Raw genomic sequence first — 6,000 nt, forward strand, 5'->3', positions numbered from 1 at the left:
TGTTTGGGATTATTGACTCATAACAGAAAAAATAATGTAGAATTCTTTACTGGTTATGTTTTTCAGAAATAACAAGCTCTGTTAGTGTCTTGTTGTATTGTGGTTAATTTCAGCCCAACTATTTTTGGGCTGTACATTGATGAATGTACTCCTCACTGGCTACAGTTATATGCACGCCAATATTACCCTCTTATTGGGATATACTGGCAATATGCAGGTGTTTGGTGCAGATTATATAAACAGCATATTCCTTTTAAATATTCCAAATTAGATATGTCAGTAGGAGCATTATTTGGGCATTGGTTTGGAATATGCGTCTCAATTTTTTTTACTGCAGTTTGCAACACATGGCCTCTTATCTGATTATAGTCGGCTTTGTGCATTGTCATGAATGCATTGTGCATAAACCAACATGCCAACAGTTTGCAAAACTGTGGGGTGGAGATGCATGTAAAAGAAAATCCCACAATTCAGATTTTTGGATATGTGCAAATATGACAGCAATGACCTTTTCATGAAGGCCAAGGAAGGAAACAGAGACTCCAACATGTCCGCCACTGGTAAAAAAAAAAAAAAGTAAAATCCTGTTTTGATGCAAAAATGCAAAATGACAGGTGGCTCCAGCTGTTCAACTCTTCCATATTTTGACATGACAAATGGGAACGTTAATCGTAGTGTGCATGAAAATGTGAGTGTCAGTGGAATATTAATTTTAATTAACCATGCATAGTATAGCACATTAGGAATATTTTCTTTTTTGGAAGAAGTTCGAAAAACGGTATATTTTGTGCATGTAAATGCTGTCACTGTTACCCGTTCTCACTCCCAACTCCTCAAATACTGATGCTTGGTCAGTGGTCCTCAGCGTTTCACACTGAGGCACCCTTTAGTATCTGTGTGAAACGTACTCAGTTAGCATGTTATTGTTGAACGCTCAAAGCAACTGACGTAGTATAAAAAGTGAAAAAAAAAGTCGTCAGGATGGAGAGATGTGTAAAACACAGGACTTTCACCCGGGAGACTGCTGTTTGTGTCCCGTGTGAAACCAAAAGTCACTGTTGAGTTTATTTAACAATGCACCCTGGTATGTCAAGTGACATATTTCGTGATGTAACATATATACTCTTTTTAAGCCATACAATTATTGTGTTTAATGTTTTCCCTGACTAAACTAATGCTAGAGAGGTACATAGAGCGTCATAGTTTGGCGAGTAGGGCCACTGACTAAGCTTTGTTCAGTTGGGAGTGAAAATGTGTTTCACTGCTCCTTTTAAACTTAAGGAAATATATTCTATGAAAACCTGTTCCCTCATTGCTATTCTTCCCCCCTTGACCCCTGTCTCCCTCCGTATTACATTTTTCTTTCTTATAGTTTTTGTCCCATATGTGCTTAATATGGGATCTGTATCTCTATATCTCATCTGCAGAAGACAAGAAAAAAAGTGTATAATAATACGACACAGAACGCTTTGTATTCTAAATGCTGTTGAATCAGCCAGTCCACATCTGGAGGAGGTCAGTCAAGCCCTTCCCCCGTAAAGGAAAAATAACTAGACCTCATTGAGCATCATCCGTTCCCTTGACCTGTGAATCTTGATTTTAGACACATGCAATGGCTCTGCCTATCTTTGCATTTGCATATTAAGATCCAGGCACAGGCGGAATAGAGATAAGGAGGGCTGCCTAGAAATACCAAGCGTACAGTAAATGCAAAGGGTCGTGATCAGATGTCATTGTCCAGATAACGTATCCAAACACAGACTGCAGGAATACCAGGTGTAAATGCAAGCTTGGATAGGCATGGGTATCTGCCTTAAAGGGACAGTTCACACAAAACATCATAAATACATATTTCCCCTGTAGTGTTACTTATTAATCTAGGTCTCTTTTTGTGAGTTGCTGGATGTTGGAGATATCAACCCCAGAGGTGCCTGCCTTCTCTCCAATTTAATGGAACCAGAAGGTGCTTGAGTTGTGGTGCTCAAAGCACCAAAAAATAGCAATGTTTCTTTTATGAAATCCTGACCTGGTTACCTGCCAACAGCATCACTGCACACAAGGAAGCGTGCATCTACTCATGGACAAGAGAGTGCGAGATGTAAATGTTTATGGCGTCCTTCCTGTGCTGTAATGTTAGCCAGATCAGTGGAGAGGAGCTAGTCGTATATGCACACTTCTTTTGCACAGTGATTGGTTGGTGGGTGTAGTTTGGTAAAAATAAACAAGTCCCTACATGAAACTGGTCACAACAACTCTCAGTACTTTTGGAGCTTATGACTGAATCTCTATGGTTAAAAGTTTAGTTTCTCTCCTGCGTCCCTGTTTTACTCTTAAATATTTGCTCACTTTAATGGTTTCATTGTCTGTTGTTGCTTTTAGTCACACAGGAGTCGTGTTAAGTTGTTGCCAACACATTCTCATCCCAAGTTGTCCCATATTACCGCTTTGCAGTTGACGTCTGCATCTACTGCAAGTCCTCTCCTTGCCTTTGCCCCCTCAGGGACTCCTTGGTCAAAAACTCCTCCGTTATCTCAAAACTGTTGTTAATCCCTCGGATAACAATTAGGAGATGAGCAGTGTCTTTTAGGTCGTTACTTTCATCCAGTGCTAGTGAATATAACTTAAAGGACTCCACCTTTTTGTTTAAATTGCTGGCTATATCTTCGTCAACCAGTCCCACTCGGTGAGTCACTGTCCTGCATGATAAACTGATTTTTTCAAACTTGCCTTTGCTCTCAGGACACAAGAGACCTGCTGTCTCTACGATGTATTCTTTCAAAAACTCAGCTTCAGAGAAAGGCTTGCTAGCCTTTGCTAACTTGAATGCCAGCAAAAAACTTTGGTACCTGAATCTTGAATCACAGTTTGTCGGTGAAATTTTTTTTTGCTGAGTCTGTATATTAGCCGCCAACCTCTGAGCAGTAGCTGCTTGTTCTTGCGTCGACTGTTTGCTTGCATAGTTAGCATGCTTTGTGGCAAAGTGACGGCTGATTTTGTGTTCTTTTAAAACTGCAACAGTTTCTTGGCATGTCAGACATACAGCCGTTGATTGGACTTCCGTGAAAAAATATTTTGTTGTCCATTCCTTAGTAAACACTCGGCACTCGCTGTCCACTTTCTTTTCTATGGTCCGCTCGTTTTTACAGAGCGGCTCAAAGAGCAAAGTACATAGAGAAAACGTGAAGTGTAGCGTATAATACGCCACACTCCAGCAAAGGTCAATGTGTCTGTAGTGCGCCATCTATTTGGGAAACGTGGGCATTGCAGGGAAAAGGCAAAATGAATGAGATTGTTACTATAATTTGGACAAGTTTGGCGGGCTGGATTAAAAAGCCTAACGGGCTGTAGTTTGCCAAACCCTGATCTAGACTGATAAATCACTTTGCAGGTAAGGGGAAGTTTTTTTTTATTTTAGGTTGACATGTCTTTTTAAGCTTGTATTCTGAGTGCTGCAAGTGCATAGGTTATATCTTTTAAGCATGACTAGATGCAGTAATATAATTGTGCGGCTCACACCCTGTTAGTGTTGGTGCTTTGCTCTATCAACTGAGATACACCTTCACTTTGCCTTTGCGCTCTCCTCACTCCCCCTCTCTTCACCATTCTCCTTTACGTCTCTTTATCTCACCTCGCCTCCCCTCACTAGTTTTTCCCTCCCTGATGTCCCTCCTGTCTCAGCAGGATAAAATGAGTAGGACAGAGGTGAAGAGAAAGAGCAATGGTATAATAAAATCAAAGCAGACTCATTACTGAAGGTCTCCTGAAGGGGTGAGATAGGTGTGTTTTCCTCAGCAAGCCATCCATTCCACTCCGAGTGTGATGTATTGCGCTCAATTACGACAAACCAGTAGTGTTTGTTAATGTCCCACTTTGCCCAATAGATCAGGCCTATTTGTTTTGGTGCATTTTAAAAGACAGTTTCTGCCGTGTCACAGTTAAAAGCATTCGTCACTTCTGACTAATATCCATAACAGTATGAAGAGACAACTCACCCTTTAATTAACTGCTCATTTTATTCAGAATATGCAACTGATTCCATCAAGGATTTTATTCCATAATTAATCTCGTCCATTTGAAATAAGTGATACACACTCATACAGCTTGATTGATACTACACAAAACTAATTACAGAACCTTTACCCTCCAGAATGAATGTTCAGTGGTTTTCTCTGAATCGAATTGAATTAAGTTTGTTGTTCCTCTTTACGTTATTTGTGAATACTAAGATTAAAGATCCCTTTGAGCAAAACAGCACAACAAAAGCAGCACAAACATGTTAGTACAGCCAAAGCAAATGAAGGGAACACAAAGGTAGTGACAGTCTTTAAAGGGACAGTTCACCCCAAAATCAAAAATACACATTTTTCCTCTTACCCGTAGTGCTATTTATTAGTCTAAATTGTTTTGGTGTGAGTTGCAGAGTGTTCGAGATATCGGCCGTAGAGATGTCTGTCTTTTCTCCAATATAATGGAACCAGATGGCACTCAAAAACTCTTTCCAGAAATCATGATCCAGTTACTCAAGATAATCAGCAGATCTTGTTGTGTGCTGTTTCATGTAGGAACTATTTTATTTCTTGCAAACTACACCCATCAGCTGTATCACAGTGCAGAAGGAAACATGCATCTACAGCTAGCTCAACTAGCTCCACTGAGCTAGCTAATGTTACAACTCAGCCGCAAGCACGCCATTAATATTTACATCCAGTGTTGTCATGCACACGAGCCCCTACATTTCTTATGCTAAAGCAGTTATAACAGTGTTACTTATGGCTGCAATAGGTAGCAGTTTTCAGCAAAAATGAACAGTAAATCATTTAGCAGGTAAAGAGCCAGATATTTCCCAATGTAAAAGGTAATGATATGTCAGTGTTTTGTTGTGTGCTGCCCCCAGGTGGTCAAAAGAATCAGTTATTGCAGGTTTAATGTCCCTTCATTTTCTCCTTTTGTCACATTTTTTATAATACTAGTTGCCTGGGCTGTTAAAGCAATTTTAGCAGTGCCCCAGACAGAGCTATCTGCCAGACATAGAGGTGATTTCAGTGCCAATCTGCTCCTCAAATGCTGGGCAAGGTGACAAATGGGCCACTCTCAACTCTTAAGAAGCAGCATTACAGTGAGGGGAAACGGCTTAGATGCCCACACATAAACACAATTACAGTCACAACAAGGCTGGAGCGCTGAATAAATTCTGCAAATAAACACAAATACTTGAAACAGACTACAGCATGCTGATTGAGCCATGCACATAAAACAAAATATTAACTCACAACAGTTGCATTCAAATGCAGGAACACACAAATCCATAATCCACATGGAAGTACACATGTGCATGCATTGAAAAAAATGTGCAAGTCAGTATGGACTGAAGCATACACACACATATTAACATGTAAAGCCCCCCCCCCCAAAAAAAAACAAAAAAGTAGAATCCATTGTTAAGGAGGGCTTTAAAGGACTAGAACACGCAGACACAAACTCTGAGCCCTTAAGAATAGCTTAAAGACAACAGCAGACTCCTACACACACACACACACACACACACACACACACACAGGGCCCAGTGGATGAGGTTAAATACATCTTAACACAATAGGAGTGTTTTTGGGTCAGCTGTCCCTTAGCGTGGCGGACAGAAGCTTCACTGACACAATATCCCTTTAACGACATCATATAATGGATGCTTCAGGCACACTTTACGGCTTAAAGCGGCCTTTTTAACTGCTTAGACTAAGCTCCTTTGTGGCACTGAAAAATGAGCAGTAAAGGGTAAAAAGGGGGGAAAAAATTACGCCATCCTCTTTAGATGATAGCCAGACAATAGCCACGCGCTTAACAGATTAAACAGTCATAAGGTTTTTGACGCAGTGTAAACAAAGCTAAGTGGAGGATTTCGACTTTCTCTCTGTCTGTATCCCTCTCTACCCCCTTTTCCTCTCCTGCTTTCACTCCCTCTTTGTTTGTACAATTATCCACTTTGCGCTACTTTGTCTATCCCTA

This window comes from Plectropomus leopardus, chromosome 2, assembly GCF_008729295.1.
Source record: "Plectropomus leopardus isolate mb chromosome 2, YSFRI_Pleo_2.0, whole genome shotgun sequence".
NCBI lineage: Eukaryota > Metazoa > Chordata > Actinopteri > Perciformes > Serranidae > Plectropomus > Plectropomus leopardus.